Source organism: Plecotus auritus (assembly GCF_963455305.1).
Source record: "Plecotus auritus genome assembly, chromosome: 7".
NCBI lineage: Eukaryota > Metazoa > Chordata > Mammalia > Chiroptera > Vespertilionidae > Plecotus > Plecotus auritus.
Genome location: NC_137774.1, coordinates 30,674,554 through 30,695,148, shown reverse-complemented (window position 1 = coordinate 30,695,148; position 20,595 = coordinate 30,674,554). Strand labels below are relative to the sequence as shown.

The window sequence follows — 20,595 nt, the reverse complement described above, 5'->3', positions numbered from 1 at the left end:
ACATAATAATGGAGGTAAGACTGCTGGGAAAAAGCACCACATGCATTCCAGTGCCTCCTGGGTGGGGGTGTGTGTGTGTGTCAGTCACATGGAGAAGACTACTAGTAAAGCTGGATGTGTCCAGGATGTAGTTGCCAAAAACATTTCTCTCCTGTGATTCATATAAGGTGGTGCCTATAGGATATGTAGAGGTGGACAGAGGCAGAAAAGGACGTGGTTGAGTCCCTGTCTAGCCAGTTAGCCTGAGCTCCTCTGTTTTTTCGTGAGCTATTTCCTTTTTTTTGTGGTTTTCTTAACATAGTCTGCATAAGACTAGCTGTCACATGCAAATGGCAGTAAAACATGTGATCCGGGCATGGGCTGCATGTTGATTTTTAATATACTTCGTAATTGTATTAATGTTCATTCCAAATCCACAGTTTCACAAGCCCCCACCCCCAGAAGTCATTTATTTCCAGATATCAGCAGCTCCATGTTTAGTTCCAGAGAATAAAATATCTTCAGTGTCAGAGACTATAGAAGACCTCATTTGTAACTCTAGATTAATTCCGTTCCACAGATGTTCTTAAGAAATGGCTGTGAATTGGATGAAAATATTATTTTTAAATTACTTCGCTTTGATTATGTCTGTTCCTTGTATTGTAAGCTCTCCCCAAATATTTTTAGAGGTAGGCAGAGTATACTCACAAGTACATTTTCTAATTATTTAGAAAACAAATCTTTAAAGACTGAAAACGCTGGACTCTGAGTTGGTGAGCTGCTTGTTTTTAATGATGCAGTATTATGGAGGCCTTGCTAATCCTCTGTGATTAACTGAAAAGTTTTGCTTTAATATTTGCCATAAGTAAGATCACGAGACAAAAATCACAAAAAAAAAAAAAATCACAGCTTTGGACTAGAAACATTTTTATATTGAATATTGCTTCAAGTTAATCAGTGCTAAAAGCTCAGAAAATCATTGTGTTTTCATGGTACTTGTAAATAGACTTGATGTAACATAGATATTGAGCTTTAAATTAAATTATTTATATGTAAGTATTCGCTACCATAGAATCCTGAGTTAGGCACATTTTTGTGGATTCAATACATTTCCCAGGGTATTCACACTTTGCATTTTCACCTCACAATTTCCCTGGAAGGTAGATAATGGAGGTGACAGTATCCTTCCTTTGACAGACGAGAAAACTGAAGCATTGGGATGAAGGAGACTTGCCCCAAGTGATAGAGCTAACAGACGCCTGCATATATCACAGACCTGCCACCACAGCGCTCATAGTCCAGGGCAGAAGCAAATGAGCAGTAAGATAAATCTCATTCCCACCAGCAGAAGTTTCATACCACTACACGCAGAGCTTCATCCAGTGGGAAGGTCCGCGCGTGCTCTGCTTGAGACCCTCCTAACCTCAGAAGGTGGCCCGGGGGGCACCACTCACTGCCCATCTTTACATGGTAGTGTTTATAGTCATAACAGTCATGCATTTTGGAGAGAGAGAGGTATATATATAAATAAAAAGTGATAACGGCCCTGGCCAAGTGGCTCCATTGGTTGGAGCATCATCCCATACACCAAAAAGGTGGTGGGCTTGAGTCCCAGTCAGGGCACATATTTTAGGTTTCGGGTTTAATCCATGGTTGGGGTATGTGTATAGGAGGCAACCAATCGAAATCTCTCTCTCTCTCTCTCTCTCTCTCTCTCTCTCTCTCTCTCTCTCTCTCTCATCTTATTCAGAAAGGCATCTTAGCCTAGCTGGCTTAGCTCTGTGGTTGACTGTCGACCTATGAACCAGGAGGTCATGGGTTCGATTTCCAGTTAGGGTACATGCCTGGGTTAAGGGCTCAATTCCCACTGTGGGGCCTGCAGGAGGCAACCAATCAGTGATTCTCTGTCATCATTGAGGTTTCTATCTCTCTCTCCCCCTCCCTTCTCTGAAATCAATACAAATATATTTTTTTAAAAAAGAAAAGGCAGCTTAGCTTCCCACTGGTCCTGGGGTGCACGCTTCTTTCCCACAGGACAGAGGTCAGAGTCAGCGAGCTGCTGAGAGCCTCTTGCTGGGCCCTGGCCGTCACTGCTTCCTAGGCCCCTTTCTCATTTCCCTCTTCTCCCGTTCGTACCTGGATATTCCCGAGGGCAAGCTTTGGGCCAACACCACATTTCCTCCATTTGGGGCTCAGTAGAAGCTCCAACAATGATTGCTGTTCATTGGCGTTATGAACGGACGAAGAGGAGCTTTTAAACGAGGCTGTCCAGATGCAGGCTGTAAGCTCCCCACCCCTGGAGATACACAGCTGAGACCAGACGGTCACCTGGGATGTCCTAGGAGGTGCTGGTGGGTTGGAAAAGAGAACCCCGGAAGGCTTAGTCCGAGCATCTATGATTCTAAGGCAGCGGAAGTCACCTTGATGCCTCTGGACACAGGAGGTAAGACATAGTGACCCCTATGCAGTATGGGAGAGCACGGCATTTATTAAAGTCACCTCATTGCTTTGCGCTGCACACTCCTTAGCTGTTAAATTGGGACAAAAATAGCTGCCTCGTGGGATTTTCCTGTAGGTTAATTTAAATCATGAAACAGAATGTAAAATGCCTGGTGCAGTGCGTGTCAGGTGCTAAGTAACTGAAGGGTACAGTTACAGACTCGCTGACTAACAGGTGCTGTAACATGTACAAGAAGGCTGATGGCTGCTGCACATGAGATGCGTTCCTCCTCTCTGACTTGGTCAGCCTTCAGGAATGGATCTCAGCAATGGTCTAGGTCAGTGGTCGGCAAACTCCTTAGTCAACAGAGCCAAATATCAACAGTACAACGATTGAAATTTCTTTTGAGAGCCAAATTTTTTAAACTTATTCTTCTAACGTCACTTCTTCAAAATAGACTCGCCCAGGCCGTGGTATTTTGTGGAAGAGCCACACTCAAGGGGCCAAAGAGCCACATGTGGCTCGTGAGCCGCAGTTTGCCGACTACGGGTCTAGGTCAGGGGTAGGGAACGCCCAGCCCGAGAGCCATCTAAGGCCTGAGAAATCATTGGGTCTGGCCCTGCCAAGGCATTAGGGGTGAGTTAATTCAATGTTTGACCAAATAGAGCAGGCTAATTTTTAAGGTGATAATTTTATTTGGCCTACAAATTATGTTATAAATATCCAAGTGGCCTTTGGCAGAGAAAAAGTTCCCCACCCCTAGTCTAGGTGATGCTCACAAAGTAAGGAAATATCGCTTTGAACTTGCATTGGGGCATTGCTGATCTAGCCAGGAAACCTTCAGGTTTTATAGGATATGAACTACAATGGAATTTGGCGTCCTCTCTCGGGGTCTCTCCTAAAAGGCAGGAGAACTCATTTTTCTGTCTGTGGATGTACAAAGATTTGGGGAAGCAGTAGGTTCTCTTTAAACAGTATCCCCTGACAGTGATCTCCCCAAAAATCCTTTGTCTGCTGCTCTAGGAAGGGCGCTGGAAAGCAGCCAGCGTGTCGGAATTTAAAAGACGGCCGGTACAGACCAGAGATGTGTGCTAAAAATGTGAAAACCCAGGATTCATCTGCAGGCAGGAATAGGCTCTGTATGCCCCCTGCTTCTGGACTTGCTGGAGCCGTGATGGCTGCGTGTTATTTGGGGATGACAGTGATTATGGAGCCAGGGTGCTCCTGGGCAAAGACAGCTCAGAGCTCGGCAGAAGGATGGTTTCCATGGCAATAACATCAGCATCTGAATGACTTCCTGTCACAACAAGTTGGTGATTTAATGAGTTCATTACTGAATTTCAAAGGAAAACCTGAGAGTGGGTGAGCTACTGTTCAGCCCTCAGAGTGTCTAAGTCCACAGTGGACAGGCAGCTCCTTTAGTGCAGCATAGGGATGGATACCTGCTCAGAGCCAGCCGGCCGGCACAGGGCAGCCTGGGGCGCGGGGCAGGCCGATCAAGGGGAGGGAATCCGCTGACTCTGCACCACCTGGTGTGTGAAGGCCTCGGTGCCTGTTTGCTAGGAGTCTCCACCGTAAGCGTGCCCTATTCAAACCCAATGAGATTCATAGTCACCGTACTCTAGCCCAGCACTTCAGATGCATACCCTCAAGTACCCCAAGTCCTTTAGAAAAAAAAACCAGAAAAGAGAAACAGATCTTAAATTCTATTTGTATGTAAACAGAAGCAAAGGGGGAAAGGATGTCAGCCTACTTCTATTCTTCAATGTAGAGCAGAGAGACACTTATTATGGAACCAAAAAAATCACCTGGCTGTTAGAGCATCAGCCCAGGCACCGAAAGGTCACGGGTTCAATTCCAGGTCAAGGGCGCGTACTTGGGTTGCAGGCTCAATCCCTGAACCGAATGGGTTGCATGCAGGAGGCAACCAATCAGTGTGTCTCTCTCACATCAATGTTTCTCTCTCTCCTCTTCCGTCCCGCCCTTCCTCCCTTCTACTCTCTACTCTCTAAAAAAAGCAATGGAAAAAATATACTTGGGTGATAATTTTTTTTTAATTATTTGGACACGTTCAGAAAACGGGTTCATTCATATGGGTGATTGCATATAAAATTTGAACCGAGAGGTTCTGTATCACAATAAGAATGTATAACAACTAACTTTCCCCACCTCGCTGTCATTGTTCATGAAAATCTGCCGCCTGCCCGGCAGAGTAATAGAACCTGAGTCTGGATCAGTGACCTAGGGGCCAGACAGGGCAGAAGAGAGGCAGTGGTCACCATTCTTCAGAGCGGCTCATGAGTAGGAAGTGGGGTGGTATTCCTCCCATTTTCCAGATGAGGAAACTTGAGACCCAGAAATGCTTGTCCCTTGCCGCCAGCGGCCACGGCTAGTAAGCGGCGGAGTCAGGATTTCAGCTCCGTTCCCTCTGGCTCCTCCGCCCACGTCACTGTCCAGTCTGCTTAAGGAGAGGGGCAGACTCCAAGCCACAGGTGTTGGGGAGGAGGGGTCAGGAAAGGGGGGGTCTGTGATGGCGCGTGGCAGGTGGGCACATTCCTCGCCCCTCCGCTCACCCCATGCAGGTGCCAGAACGCAGGTGCTCACAAGGAAGAGAGGAAACTCAGAGAAGGAAAAATCACAGAGAGCTCAAAGTACTCATTTTTATCCTCTATCAAATATTTTACCAGATCCACTAATAAGGTAGGAAATTTGGCTAATTTGCATATGCATTTATACCGGATGGGGCAAACGTAGGTTTATAGTTGTATGTGAAACACAGGTTTTATTATTCTTTATTATTGTGTTATTTTCCATAGGAACAACTGTAAACCTACTTTTGTCCCACCCTGTATATGTCAGTGTGTATATATAGACACATATGCATAGAAGGTCAGGGTTGGGGCGGGGAGTGGGCACGTGCCAGTGTTGCTCCTTTTCGGTCTTAATAAAGGGAAGGAAAAGTAATTGCTGATGCTAGGAAGCCTCTGAAGAATATGTCATTGAGTCTCATTTTCTGCATATGAATGTACTGACTTTGAGAATTGCCATCTGGCGTGTTTTCCTGGGACCCGTGAGAGCTGCCGGCCTTTGCTTTTCTAACCCTCATCAGTAAAATGCACTGGGGACAAGACAAGAGAAAGGTTGCTAGTATTTGCTAAGAGCACCGTCCACGATGTGGCTAATAATGAAATTTTTCCCTACTCAGTCATCCTCAGGTTTGGATATAAACTCTAAAATATAAATTTTTAAAATATATCACTGAAAAGGAAAAAGAAGACTGAACCAAAAAATATATATATAATTCTGTTTGTGTAAGATTATTTGTGGTTGTTAAAGAACTTAGGGAAAAAAAGAGATTTATTTCTACAGATGTATAGGGATAGCTTTGGAATATTCAAAAGTTGCAAAGTAGCCCTTGCCAGTTTGGCTCAGTGGATAGAGCATCAGCCCTCAGACTCAAGGGTCCCGGGTTCGATTCCAGTCAAAGGCACATACCTTGTTACAGGCTCGATCCCTGGCCCTGGTCGGAGCGTGTGGAGACAACCAATCAGTGTGTCTCTCTCACATCGATGTTTCTCTCTGTCTCGCTCCCTTCCACTCTCTCTAAAAATCAATGGGAAAATATCCTCAGGTGAGGATTAACAAAAATAATTTTTTTTAAAGTTGCAGAGTAAAAATAAAAAAATCATCATTTCATTAAGTTATGCGTACATTTTGGATAGTATTTTTTTTAAAGGCCAGTGTTATAAAAAATAAGCAAGCCCTTACTGCTTTCCTGTATGCAGGATTATCTATCAGGATGTAGCGAGAGCACCTGGAGTGGTGCAGTGTGGCAGCCTTTATCTTTAAAATCACTCTCACCTGGTTCACAGACATATATGGATTATCAGTAATCACTGGGGTGGAGCTCAAGATCACTGGCTCCCAAGTCCTGCTGCCCTGGCTTGGATACCCTGGGTTAGGACACTCACAACCTCTGAGGGTCACAGGGCGTTTCCTACAGGCCTCCCTGGGTCAGTCACTGAGCTTAGGATCGGGGGTGCATTTAGAAAGCAGCCATTCCCTCTCGTGCTCACACTGCTGGCTTTCTCTGAGCATCACCTCCCACAGGGCCTGCAAGTGCATTTTCCAAACGCTGCCAGGAGTGACCCTCATGCTGCCTTTGCTCCTTAGACGCCCCTTCCCGCGAAGCACACGCGTCTGAACCTGTGCGTCAGTAAAGTGTTAATAAACAGACAGGGCCACCGCTGAAGCAGGGCTTGACCTGCGTCACAGAGACACCGTGTGCCTGTCCCGGGTCACGCGGTGGGAAGCAGACAGCAGGGCAGGTCTGCACACGCACGCACGCAGGGGAAGGGAAGGACCAGAGCCACCTGCCAGGCGCTGGGGCCCAGGGAAACAGGGAAGTGCTTTAGTCTGGATACAAGAGGAAAAATCTTTTCTTTTCCCCGGGGAAATGTTACTCTACTGCTGACACCACCAGAACTCTTCTCTGTATGGCCCGCGGTTATTTAGCAGGTGCATTTCTTACTCTTTGCCCCTCTGCTAGGCATCTTTATATAAAGATGCGTAACACGTGAGGCAGGCAGGCAGATGCCATCGGGAATGGTAAGTGCTGTGACAGGAGTGAGCGGGCAGCTGTGGGAGCTCCCAGGAGGAACAGCGGCCCAGTGGGAAGGGCAGGGCGGTCTTCAGAACCAGGGGAAGCGTCCTGGAAGAGATAGAGCTCAGGAAACCCAGAAGGGGGCAGGAAGGGGAATGAGCCAGGCTGAAGGCAGGGGAGAAAGAGAGCGTCCTCTAGTAAAAGCAGGTGTGCTGAAGCCGGTTCAGGGCACTCTGCTCATTGAGTACCGCTGCCTGTGAGGTGGGAGGGGTGCGGAGGAGACTGCCCTGACACAGGGTTAAAGTGATGACCAGGGGCCAATAGGCAGGGGCCAAGTGCCTTCAGATGCCGGGCAGGTAATAGCAGTGTTGCCCACGTGCAGGGATCTGCCACCTGCTGGGGCCCTGCTAAGCCTGTGACATGCATGTACTCTCTCATCCATCTGCGTGTTCTCTCAGAACTGAAACTGGGCCACAGACTCTCTGATTAGCCCTAGCTGGTTTGGCTCAGTGGGTCTGACTGAAGGGTCCTGGGTTCAATTCCGGCCAAGGGCACATGCCCAGGTTGCAGGCTCAATTCCCAGTGGGGGGTGGGAGGGCATGCAGGAGGCAGCCGATCAATGATTCTCTCTCATCATTGATGTTTCTATCTCTCTTCCTTTCTCTTCCTCTCTGAAATCAGTAAAAATATATTTTTTAAGACTCTGATTCTATAGACTATCTATAATAATAAAAGTGTAATATGCAAATCGACCGAATGGCCGTCCGGACATCCTTCCAGACAACCTTCTGGACGAAGCTGGGGCTGCAGCCGCGGGATCAAAGCAACCACTGAGGCTGGCTGTGGCTGCAAAGGCCTACTCTGGCATGAATTTCATGCATCAGCCTCTAATCTGTGTATAAAGAGCTTTATTGGAATACTAGAGGCCCGATGCACAAAATTCATGCAGGAGTAGGCCTTCCTTCCCCCGGCTGCCGGCACCAGTTTCCCTCTGGCACCCGGGACCGGGCTTCCATCCAGCTGCCAGCAGGCACCTGGGGCCCAGGCTTCCCTTGCAGCCCCAGCTTCATCCAGAAGGACGTCGATTCTAATTAGCATATTACACTTTTATTATTATAGATAATTCACATACCATACAATCCACCCAAGTAAAGCCTACAATTCATTGGTTCTAGTATATTCAGAGTTGTGTGATCATCACCATAATCAACCTAGAACATTTTCATCACCCCAAATGAAAACCTCATACCCTTTGGCAGTCACCCCACCACCACCATTCCCTTTAAACTCCTCAACTTACCTACTTCCTGTCACTATAGATGTGCCTATTCTGGACAGTTCACATAATGGAATCATATCATATGTGGTCCTGTGACTGGCTTCTCTCACTTAGCTCAGTATTCCCAAGGTTCATCTAAGTCGTAGTAGGTATCCATAATTCATTCCTTTTCACTCCCAAATAATATTCCATTATGTGAGTTCATGCAGCATTTTGTTTCTCTCTTTGTCAGCTGATGAACATTTGGGTTGGGCTATTATGAGTAATGCTATAGTGAACATTCATGTATAAGTTTCTATGTGGACTTGTTTTCATTCTTCTTGGGTATATTCCTAGGAGTGAAATTGCTGGCTCATATGGTAACTCCATGTTTAACTCTTTGAAGGGCTGCCAGATTATTTTCCAATTTCTCTGTTCCTTGCTAATAGATGTTATTTGCCTTTTTTAGTACAGTCATCCCAGTTGGTATGAAGTGGTATCTCGTTGTGGTTTTGATTTTTAGCTCCCTGATGACGAACGGTGTAGAGCAGGGGTCCTCAAACTTTTTAAACAGGGGGCCAGTTCACTGTCCCTCAGACCGTTGGAGAGCCGGACTATAGTTTTAAAAAAAAAAACTATGAACAAATTCCTATGCGCACTGCGGGCCCGGGACGAGTCGGCTGCTAAGCAGGACAGGCAGCGGCACCCGACGGGCCGGATCAATGTCCTCGGCGGGCTGCATGTGGCCCACGGGCCGTAGTTTGAGGACGCCTGGTGTAGAGCATCTTGTCATGTGTTTATTGGCTATTTTTATATCTTCCTTCAAAAAATGCCTATTTAGATCCTTTGCCAGTTTGCTTAATTGTGTTGTGTTCTTCTCCCTGAGTTCTAAGTTATCAGATATATGATTTGCAAATATTTCTCCCATTCTGTGGCTTGGCTCTTCATGTTCTTGATGGTGTTCTTGGAAGTCCAAAAGTTTTTAATCTTGAAGTCCAGTGTATCTATTCAATTTTTCTTTTGTTTCTTGTGCTTCGGTTTAAAGATCATTTGAACTTGATCCTGGAACTTATGGGTAGGCACTAAAGGACTTCAAATTGTAGAATGACTTAAGATTTGTTTTTTGTGGGGGTTTTTTAATCAAACTAATGCCATGGGTAGGCTGATAATGGCTCCCAAAGGCATGTCCATGTTCTAATCCCCAGAGCCAGTGAATGTTACTTATTTGGAGAAAAGGTCTTTGTGGATATAATTAAATTAAGGTTCTTGCAATTCGGAGATTCTCTTGGATTATCCAGGTGAGTCCTCAAGGCCACCACACGTGCACTTAGAGGACAGGGAAGGGCAAAGGGAGGTTTGACACACAGAAGGCAGTGGAGGGAGAGCTTGGAGGAATGCAGCCACCAGACACTGGAAGCGGCCAGGAACCCGAGAGCCTCTGAGTCTGGAGGAATGTGGCCTTTGCAACATCTTGATTTCAGACTCTGCCATCCAGAGCTGTAAGAGAATAAATTTCTGTTGCTTCCAGCCACCAAGTTTATGGTAATTTGTTACAGCAGCCACAAGAAACTAATACCATATGGTTTTTCAAAATCAAATAGTGGAACCTGGCTGGTGTGGCTCTGTGGTTGAGCGTGGACCTATGAACCAGGATGACCAGGTTCCATTCCTGGTCAGGGCACATGCCTGGGTTGTGGGGCTTGACCCCCAATAGGGTGCATGCAGGAGGCAGCCAATCAATGATTCTCTCTTATCATTGATGTTTCATCTCTCTCTTCCTCTCCCTTCCTCTCTGAAATCAATATATATCTATATACTTTTTAAAAATCAAACAGGGGAAAAGTTTATAATGAAAAGATAAATAAACAACGTGCTTCTGCTACTGCTTTGGACATTATTGACCTTTGACTATAAGGGATGATGGTTTATTTAGCTGCCTTTAGTCTCTCCCTCCCTCCCAATTATTGTTAGTTTTTTCATTATTGATGATTTACTGGTTACTTTTTAAAAACAATCACTTTATTAAAAATAGCAAATTTCACAAATACTAATATAACACATTGATAACGCTGGCCATTGGAAAACACATCAGTGTGTGTACTGATTGTCCAATGTAAACAGAAGCCGGGCTGCCGCCCAAAGCATCTTCAACTTGGGACCAACAGCGGAAGAAGTTAGGTGAGCTCAGGAAGGATAAACCCCCAGCCCATCCACAGCACTGAGCACCGCGTATAACCGAGACGGCAGCAGTAACCTCTATCACGGTTCCTGACGAAGCCTTCGACAAGGGCCAGGCCTCCGGTGATGGCGAATTACAGCGAGTCACAGTACTGAAAGCAGCACGTGAAAACAGCCATTGCATTTGCGCTTAATGACTTTCATTCCTCGTCCTGGGAGATGACTCTGCCCCTGGGTTCAGCTGGGAAAGTCAAGAATGCTGCTTTTCTTCAAACCACAGGGAAGCAACTGCATTTCATTCCAGCTGCTAGAAGTATTGGGAGCATCTTGTGCATCTGCCAGACGGAGTTTTTGCCTGGATGGATTCCGTTCTTCTAGACCCGACGGAAGCCTAGCCAGACGAGAGGCACTAGCTGTTTCCCTCGTATCCTCAGGAAGTTCCTCGCTCCCCACAGAGCTCCAGGTGAGCTCATTTCTCCTGTTTTCCCCGAGCACGCTCCATCTGCTCGGTGGAAGGTTCCCTTCCGATGCTTGAAGTTTTCCAGAGTGGGAAATCATCCCCAGGGCCAGCAGCCCCGCCCCCTCCGGACCGCCGTGGGCATCGGTGCGGTCGGAATGCTGAGCACCTTTTCCGTCTCCACCCCGAGCTTCGAGGCTCCATCTTTTCTCTCATCACTCCTTTTAGCTTTGGTCGCTGTGGCGTTGACTGTGATGCTGGATTTGAAACACCTGTGTTTTGACTCACTGGAATGGCCTTTTGGGGGACATTAACAACCTGCGTAGAGTGGGCACTGAAAGACTTAGGACTCCCTCCTCCTACCTTCCACTCCTCCATTGTTTTAAGTTCCTTATTGCACCAGGTGAGCTTCTTACAACCTGAGGAAGGAGGGGATCGGTCCTCTTCCTCAACCTGCCATGCTTCTTCTCCCCGCCACCCCAGCCTCCAAAGCAGCTTGAGCTGGGGTCACATCCCGGACCCCGTGCCACCACAGGTCCCTTTATTTACCTACTATCGGTTACTTTTCCAACGCAAGATACTGCATCATCAGATCTAAGGTGCCATCTATTTTAAGATACCCCATTATTTTATATTCCACTAAGGGAAACACACTGCCAATTATATTATTAGGGTATCATCAAGAGTAAGGAGCACCCTAGCTGGTTTGGCTCAGTGGGTAGGGCGTTAGCCTGCGGACTGAAGGGTCCCGGGTTCGATTCCAGTCAAGGGCACATGCCAGGGTTGCGGGCTCGATCCCCAGAAGGGGCCTGCAGGAGGCAGCCGATCAATGATTCTTTCTCATCATTGATGTTTCCATCTCTCTCTCCTTCTCCCTTCCTCTCTGAAATCAATAAAAATACATTTTTTTTAAAAAAAAGAGTAAGGAGCATCCCAGTTTCAAAGACATTAAAGGATTTTTTTAAATGTGAGCTTTAGAATCAGTGAAATAAAAAGAAAATTTCATGCCCCATCAACTTCAGGCGCCATCTCGTAAGACACCCCCAAGTGGAATAGATATACGTGCCCCTTCTTGAACTTTTCCCAGCTCTAGCTTTTTTTTTTTTTGACATTGTTAATATTTACATTGTTTTATACTTCGATGATTGACTCTAAATCGAAACCAGTAACTAGTGTTTCTGTTACTATAATTTTATAAACGTTTCCTTCAGAGCGGCCATTATGGGAGGATTACATTTTCTTCTCTATGGATGCATTGTTTTCTCTGGGGACCCCTTTGAGGACCATATGACCTCTGCTGCAAGTCCTCAGCTCTTCCATTATGGCACAAAAGCATCCAGAGACAATATGTAAATAAATGGATATGGCTGTGTTCCAATAAAACTTTATTTACAAAAGCAGGCAGTAAGCCAGATTTAGGCCTTAGTTTCCCATCCCCTGGTCCAGAAGAATAAATTCTGACCCTCATATCTTAGAATACAATCAAGATTTCAATTTGAAAGGTTTTGAATAATCTAAATTTAAAGTGACTGTGGACATGCATGGGTCACACAAGATCATTTAAACACCTGAAAATCTAAAATTCTTGAGATGCGGTTAATAGGGATTATCTCAGGACCCCAGGAGGAAACCGGGCTGTGTTTCTCCATTCTTTGGGTAAATCGACTAAGACGGAACAGAGAAATGTCTTTATGCGGCCGCACATTTCTGGGTCAAAGGTGGCCTTTCAACCTCAAAAATAGAATCCCTTCCCAACCTCCACTTCCTGCTAACAAGAAGTGTAACTCCCCCCCGCCCGCCCCCCGCCCCCTTCGATTTCTAACTGTGAAAGGATGCAATTCATGGGACTTTCTTCCAAACCACCAAAATGAAACCCTGGGCAATGAAGCTTCAAGGAGTTGGTAACAATTGCTGGAATACTGCCAATGTTTAAGGGTGTCAAGTGGAAAAGTCTACAGATCCGATTCCAAGAAACAATTCAAACTTGAGGATGAAATACATACTGCCTAATATTTTCTTATTCGTACTCTCATTTTTTTCCCACCTTACATGTGATTCTGAGAATAGTAATTCTAGTGTGGTTCTAATAAATTGGCATTCCCTTTAGAACAAGCCATTTGAAAATCAAGGAAATTCAGTCAGCACATAAGCCTCATCACTCATTTAACCCAAACAGCCATATTAATGGGTCATTTTAATATCTAAACCAATAAGAACCCACTCACTTTATCCAGCTGTAATACTAAAGGCCCCTTCCGAGTTGTAACTGATCTTCTTTTGTTTTCCCTCATCCAGAGATGACTGATTTCTCGCTGGCTCGCTTTCTTCTAGACCTAGGAACTAACAGAATCAGAGTCTGTAGCCCTGGGACCCATAACTCTTTCCTGCTCCCTGGTCTCTCACTATGTTCTGCCTCATGACTTTGAGTACCGACACTCTCCTCAGGAATAGAGTTAAGTATGAGAAAGAAATGTGTCCTTCTCCCGCAGATTGCTACAGTCTTGTTTCTGTAGGGAAGACACTCTGAGATCTTCAAAGATATTACCTAATTGTTCCTATGTTTTCTATCAATCCTCCTATATAATAAAAGGGTAATATGCAAATAGACCAAACGGCAGAACAACTGAACAACCAATCAAAGCGTAATATGCTAATGATATGCTAAGGCTGTTCAACCGCTCGCTATGATGTGCACTGACCACCAGGGGGCAGATGCTCCGACCAGTAGGTTAGCTTGCTGCTGTGGTCAGCCTATCAGGACTGAGCGAGATGAACTGGACATGCCCTGAAGCCCTCCCACAGTCCCTCCCCGGCCCAATTGTGCACCCGTGGGGTCACTCACCCTGACCTGCACCCTCTGGACCCCTCAGGGGATGTCGGAGAGCTGGTTTCAGACCAATCCCGCAGGCCACGCCCCTTGGGAGAGCACCAGACGCAGGGCTCATGGCTCGTGAGCGCTGCTGCAGCAGCGCAAGCCTCTCTTGATCGGGGCTGATTGGGCGCGAGCCCATGGCAGGCACAGTGGGGCCGGGATGAGCGGGAGTGGCAGGTAGGAGCTTCAGGCAGCGTTGGACTACGAGTTTTGGCCCGATCCCTGCAGGCCACCCAGAGGGACCCCACCTGTGCACGAATTCTACTGTTTCTCTTCAGAGAGACTTTTTTTTTCAATTCTCACCCAAGGATATGTTTCATTGGTTTTAGACAGGTAGGAAAGGGGGGAGAGAGAGAGACAGAACATCGATCGGCTTCCTCTCATATGTGCCCCAACCAAGGCTTGAACCCCCAACCTACGCTTGTGCCTGACCAGGAATTGAACCCAGAATATTTTTGGTGTCCAGGACAATGCTCCACCCCACTGAGCTGCCAGGCCAGGGCTGAAATCTTTGTTTCAAAAAGTATGTTTTTCAATTATTTGCTTAATTATTTTAATACATGCTTTGCAACAAATGCTATGTGCTGGGTCAGAGTTTAAAGTGAAAACTTAATCAGCAATCATACTTAAATGAGCAAAAGAGGCTGTATTTCCAATTTTGTGCTTTAAAAGGACCTTTTTGTGTAGGCTGCAAGTGTGATCTTGTTTTCCCAAAAGTATACCCTCTAACACTGCTTATGGATTGAACTCCAAATTTAATTAAGACAGAAAAGAACCTTTAACGGAAGGAGCATCTGTGCTCCATTCAGGGGGCAACCCCCCTCCAGGGGCCAAACCCCCCCGCCCAACACACACGCACGCACGCGCGCGCACGCACACGCGCACACACACACACACTGTGTAAAATTCTCAGGCGTGCACTCCATGTCTCCTGTTACTTTGCAAAGACTAATGTAGCCCAAATGGCCACTGGATACAGCTGTACGGGCTTAGCTGCATGATTTTCATTTTTCTGGAGAACAAAACCTTTGTGTGCTCACTTTCCGCTCTCTCAGGCCCCGGACTGGCAGGGTGACACCTGCTGTTCCCTGCTGAGTGACGTGCAGCAGCTGGGGGGGGGGGGGGGGGGGCGGGTGAGAATTAACCACATTTCACTCACTCGACTCCATTTCTTCTTATGCCCCCCCACCCCCACCTCACCCCCACCCCCACCCCCGGCTGGTTGAACAAGACCACAACGTGTGCCCACATCCACGGAGGGGCCGAGGAGAGAAAGGAGGGAGGATTTAGTCAGGAGTGAAAACACATCCCAAAAATGAGGAGTTAAGATTAGCCCTGGCATTTGTTAGTGGAGCATCCGCGGAAACACCCCCCACCCTCTTCAGCTGTTGCCCTCACCCGTGGCCGCAGATTATCTCCGGACGCCCTGGCGAGCTTTGATATCACACCAGTTAAGCATTTAAACCTGCCCTGCCAAGCAGTCCTCCCCGAGAAATAGGCTCTTCCCTGTTTACATCGGCCCTGTGTTACCTTGCCCAGGGATGGTCGTCTCTAAAAAAAAAAAAAAATTAAGTATTGGCTGTTGTTTTTTTCATAATTATGAAAATAATGATTGCATGCTCATGGAGAAATTTTAGAAAACATAGAAAAGTCAAAAGGAAAAAAATTAAAATCCCCTAGAACAGTGGTCGGCAAACTGCGGCTCGCGAGCCACATGTGGCTCTTTGGCCCCTTGAGTGTGGCTCTGCCACAAAATACCATGGCCTGGGCGAGTCTGTTTTGAAGAAGTGGCGTTAGAAGTTGTTTAAGTTTAAAAAATTTGGCTCTCAAAAGAAATTTCAATCGTTGTACTGTTGATATTTGGCTCTGTTGACTAAGGAGTTTGCCGACCACTGCCCTAGAACTTTGTCACGCAGAAATAAATACGTGCCCCTCCTAGTTTAGTATCTGGGACGTGATGGAAAGACGCTTGATACCTTGGTTTTCTCCTCAAATATAACACACACCTGCATGCTGTCCTTTAAAAAGTAGGTTTGTTGACCCTGGCCGGTGTGGTTCAGTGGATAGAACATCAGTCCATGCGCCGAAGGGTTGTAGGTTCGATTCTCAGCCAAGGGCATGTACCTGGGTTGCAGGTTCCACTAGGGCCCGTGTGGGAGGCAACCAATCAGTGTGTCTCTCTCACATCCGTGTTTCTCTTTCTCTCTCCCCCCCTCCCTCCCGCTTTCTCTGGAAAAGCAATGAAAAAAAATATCCTCTGGTGAGGATTAACTAACTTAATTAACTTAAAAATGTTTGTCATAAAGATAAGTTTTAAAACATTCTTAAATCAAAAAAAAAATGTTTGTTGGACATTTTGGTAGTTTTTAAGTTTTTCATTATAATTTGTGCCGTGATGAGCATCCTGTGATCCATCTTTGTTGGAGCTTCCAATTACTTCCTTAGGATGAACTCCGAATGGGGGCGGGCGGGGGGAGGTGGGGAGAGCGCACACAGACAAGCAGTTGTGAAAGCCAGGGTAGCAGGAAGTGTGGAGACCTGAGATCACTGGAGGAGCGGGAGGCAGGAACCCTGGGAGGGAGGGAGGGAGGGAGGGAGGGAGAGGCAGGAACCAGAGAGGGAAGCAGATCACAGAGGCGCCAGCAAGCATTTGGACTCCCCCCCCCACACACACACACACACACACACACCAGCCCCCCAGGGCAGTAGGAACTCGAGGGTTTTAAGCGGGAGACGGGATTTGTAACTTACATATTTACCTTTTACTAAGGTCATTCTGGTTCAGCTTGAAGAGTTGGGGGGGTGGGCAGGGATACCAGAGGAAGCTGTTAGCAGCCATTGCGGGGAGATGCGATGAAGAGTGAGGTAGCAGTGGGGATGAAAGGATGAAGGGATTTACAAGGTAAAATCACAGGACTTGCTGATGGATGCTGCGTAGCGGGAGAGGAAAGGCCGCGTCAGAGAGGACCTGCAGGCTTCTGGCCGAGGGGTGGCCGGACAGCACACCCAGCTGCCTCCCAGCCAAGTGGAGACGTGCCGGGGTGGTTTGAGTCTAAGGTTTGGGGTTCTAGTGGACTGGAGATACGGATTTGGGAGTTACCAGCATGTAGAAAGTACCTGAAGTTATGGAGGCAGAAGGAAGAGGAAGGGACCAGAAGATGATTAAAAAGTAGGAAGACAAGCCCTGGCTGGTTGGCTCAGTGGTTACAGCATCGGCCTGCAGAACGAAGGGTCTCCGGTTCAATTCCCGGTCAAGGGCACAACCCTTGGTTTCAGGTTCCATCCCCGGTCCCAGTTGGGGCCCGTGCAATTGGGGTTCATGCGGTAGACAACCAATCGATGTGTGTCTCCCCCCGCCCCCCCGCCGACCCCACCCTCCCCTCTACTCTCTCTAAAAAAAATCAGTAGAATAAGTATCCTCAGGTGAGGTTTTAAAAACAAAGTAGGAAGACAGAACATGCTGTACCACAGAGAGTGTTCTCCGGCCACCAGGGAGGTCCAGGAACAAAAACCAAGGCAAATCGCCGACAACTGACTGAACTCAGTGCCGCAGAAAACCCAGGGAAGCCGGGCGCAGTAACGAAGTCTGGCTTCTTCAAGCGGATGTGTCTCATTCATTTTGTAACCACCCAGCGAGATAACCTTCGTGTAGATAAAGCTGCATGGATTTGTTGTTCAGCCAACAGTGGGAGTGGAGGGCCTCGGCTCTCCTGCAGCAAAACGGGCGCATCGCTCTCTGGGCACTCCCAACACCTGCGCCAGGTTTTCAGCGAGACTGTCTACCTGACACTGGCTCTCAGCAACTTTTAAGATTCCCCACGTATGCTTCTCAGGTTAATCCAGATGCCCCACTTGGGAACCTCTTGGAAGGCCATAGGTCACCATAAGATGCTGGCACGACACAGTTTCACCTGCCACGATCTCTTGATTTCTGAATTCGTGTCACGGCGTAGGCGCCATCTGTCACAGATGTAAGCTTGTGAGGAGGCTCAAAAGAAGGCAGATCCTATCTGGTTGGGAGATGGAGATCAGAGGAGTCACAGAAAGATGTGCATGTTTATCATTCCTTTGTCTCTGGCTCCACGCTCACCAGGGGCATGGCCAGGGGCATCCTCAGTCCCATCAGAACCAGAGTGGTGCATTCCAGGACCTGAGCTGTTCTCCTCCTGTAGGAGCCGGTGGATCAGCTGCTTGGTACTGTGGTTTACAACCAGATAACGACACAGCCGTTAAGATCGAGTTTCTGCTTAAAGGGCACTGGCCTCTGAGACAGTACCATTGTGCGATTCCCGTTGTTGCTGCTCGGTAAACAAATTATGAAAAACATCTGGCACTTCATCCTTCGGAAGCTTCCCTGTTGCCTCTTCACGTTCCCGCGTTATTGTCTGTGTATATTTTGACTTCACGTTCCTGGCTGATCATGCCTGTCAGGTGTTGGGGTGATCTAGCCAGACCCTCTCTGAACGCCCTCCCGGCGCTTATCATCCTGCGTGCCCAGGGCCTTGTGTGCGAGCAGTGCAGCGGAGGGTCCTGCTGAGCCAGGCTTAGGAAACTGAGGACAAATGTTTCTAAGTGCTGAGCTGGTTCCCACCCTTCGTTGTTGTTGTTTTGATTTGTGTTGTTGTTGGTTTTATTTTGTTTTGTTTTTAAGGAAAAACAATGGCCTTTGTAGAGTCTTTTTCCAACATTCTTATTTGCCCTCCTCAAGGTCGTTCAGCGTGGCAGAGTAAGCTTACTGTCTGATCAGAACTCTTTCAGATGAAATGATCTGTTTAAACCCAGACTTGTAGGACCCTGGAGACTTAAGCGCTCGAACCAAGGACTTGATCATAATCAAGACCCACTTTCTTCCTCCAGCCCTGCTCTCTTTCTCCACTCCCCTAACCCTTGCCTACTCCAGGCTCTGCGCTGGGAAAATCAGCCACGGGCAGCTCCAGGCTTGCATTGTGCCAGCATAGCAACCTGGAGGAAGAGAAAAACCTTTCATACTTCAAAATAGATGAATCCCAAGGACAAGCTCTGATTAGCTCACATGCCCTCCATCCAGGCTAAAGCTTGAGGGCCAGGGACCAGGGTCCAGATGCCGTGCCCGTCCCTGAGAGTGGGAGTGTGGCCCTGTGATGGGCAGCAGGGCCCGAGGTTGGAGCGGGGTGGATCCGCTCTCCAAAGGGACGGACCGCAGAGCACTGAAGAAGGGGGCAGGCAGCAACCAACATAGACTGTGCTCAGTATCAAGATGTTCTCTCCTCTTGAATGATCGCTCTCATTATTATCCCAGAGTATCCTTATGAGTCACAACAAATTATATCCTTGGAATTAGACTAACAGGCTATATTTTCTCTACCCTTCCTCCCTGTAATTTTGTTCATATTTCCTTATGCTATACATTGTATTTTGAGATATCATTGTTACAGTTTTAAAAGTGCCTTCACGTAATCTCACTTAATTCTCACAATCATCTGAGTCATGTTATTGTAGTAAACTTATTTTACAGATGGACGAAAATAGACAGGCTCTGTGGCTTCCCCAAGGCCACAGAGACAGCCTAGCCGGGGACGTCACGAACGCAGATCCTCGCTCCTTTGCCAGTTCCTCTGGGTGTCACTGCCTTAGATATCTGTCACCTGTGTGTTTGGTTTTGGTCTTGGTTTGGGCGTCGTTCTTTGTTTCTCCCTGGAGAACTGAGACTGTGCCGTCTGCTTTCACTGCCAACCCCCGTGACACTTCCTCCGTGCTGTGGGTACTGTGAGCGTTCCGTCAGCGATGCCGACCCGTCAGGAAGGCAGGGTTTGGGACGAGGGTGCTCGAGGTAGATGCAGCGGGCGCCCCTGGGAAGACTGTGTGGTCCCCGCCTTGGTTTCAGGTTGGAAGTCAGCACAAGGCCTCGCCCACAGCGATCCGCCTGGTCTCTGGAGAGCCCCTTGGAACGCTGCCAAGGCTGCGAAGCGCATCCTTCTCTTGCTTGTCTCGCTCGGGGGTTTCTCACCTCCTGGGCCCCTCTTCCAGCTCCCATCTGAGAGACCATAGAAACATGTTAGCGTCCTAAGCCTGAAGCCATGCTGTAAGCAAAAGGCAGCACCCCAGCACCCTGTCCTGGCCACATCCATGCAGCGCACCTCGCAGTTCAAGGTCCCTACATTCCTCTTTCTAAAAATAAGTCATACGCCCAAGAAGATAACATTTATTCCTAAGAAAGGGTTCCCGTACCCTTCCTCGGGGAGCAGCTTCTTCAGGCTGTAAAACAGGCCCTTCCCCATCCCTGGGTCTGGCGGGCGTGCCCCTCGCCCCTCTGTCCAGGCTGCTCACCCCTCGCCAAGCGACCACTTACCTTCTGCTGCTCCCACCGTTGTCTCCACTGTGCGTCCGCGATGCCTCCCGGACCCGCCCTGACCGAGCTGGGGAGCTTGTTTCATGGTTCTTTTCCTCATTTCACCAGTTCCTGTTCCGATTTACCATGAGTTTCTCTCAGAGGTGACCCAGCACTGCAAAGCTAGGTAAGAACCGTTAATGATTCCACTCCAGGAGGGGTGTGTGTGTGTGTGTGTGTGTGTGTGTTCAGAATTTCGTACTCGCTGAACCTGCTGAATATAGTAATGTGGGCTGTTTGCTCTTCTCTTATTAGTCCTACCATCTAATGCTTGTTGGAACCGAATCGCAAGTCTCATCAAAGGGCACACCTCCCTGTCCGTCTTCGCTCCCCATGGCTTCTGTAACAAACTACCATAATCTTGGTGGCAGAGACAACAGAAATTTTTCTCAGTTCTGAAGGCCAGCAGTCCAAAGTCAGTATCACTGATTCCGTTTTGGC

General features: G+C 47.6%; 1 protein-coding gene and 1 pseudogene across 2 annotated transcripts in view; one reads left to right on the top strand and one right to left on the bottom strand.

Annotated features, from left to right (window-relative positions):
• The window catches only part of MYO1D (myosin ID), a 283,903-nt gene that overhangs the window by 235,349 nt on the left and 27,959 nt on the right, over positions 1–20,595 (top strand). The window lies entirely within an intron of this gene.
• LOC308254216 (coiled-coil domain-containing protein 28A-like) lies at positions 10,696–20,044 on the bottom strand (annotated as a pseudogene). Its single transcript has 5 exons — positions 19,995–20,044; positions 17,878–17,984; positions 16,888–16,904; positions 14,828–14,896; positions 10,696–11,416 (listed from the first exon to the last, which is right to left on the bottom strand). The product of its transcript is annotated as a coiled-coil domain-containing protein 28A-like (transcript).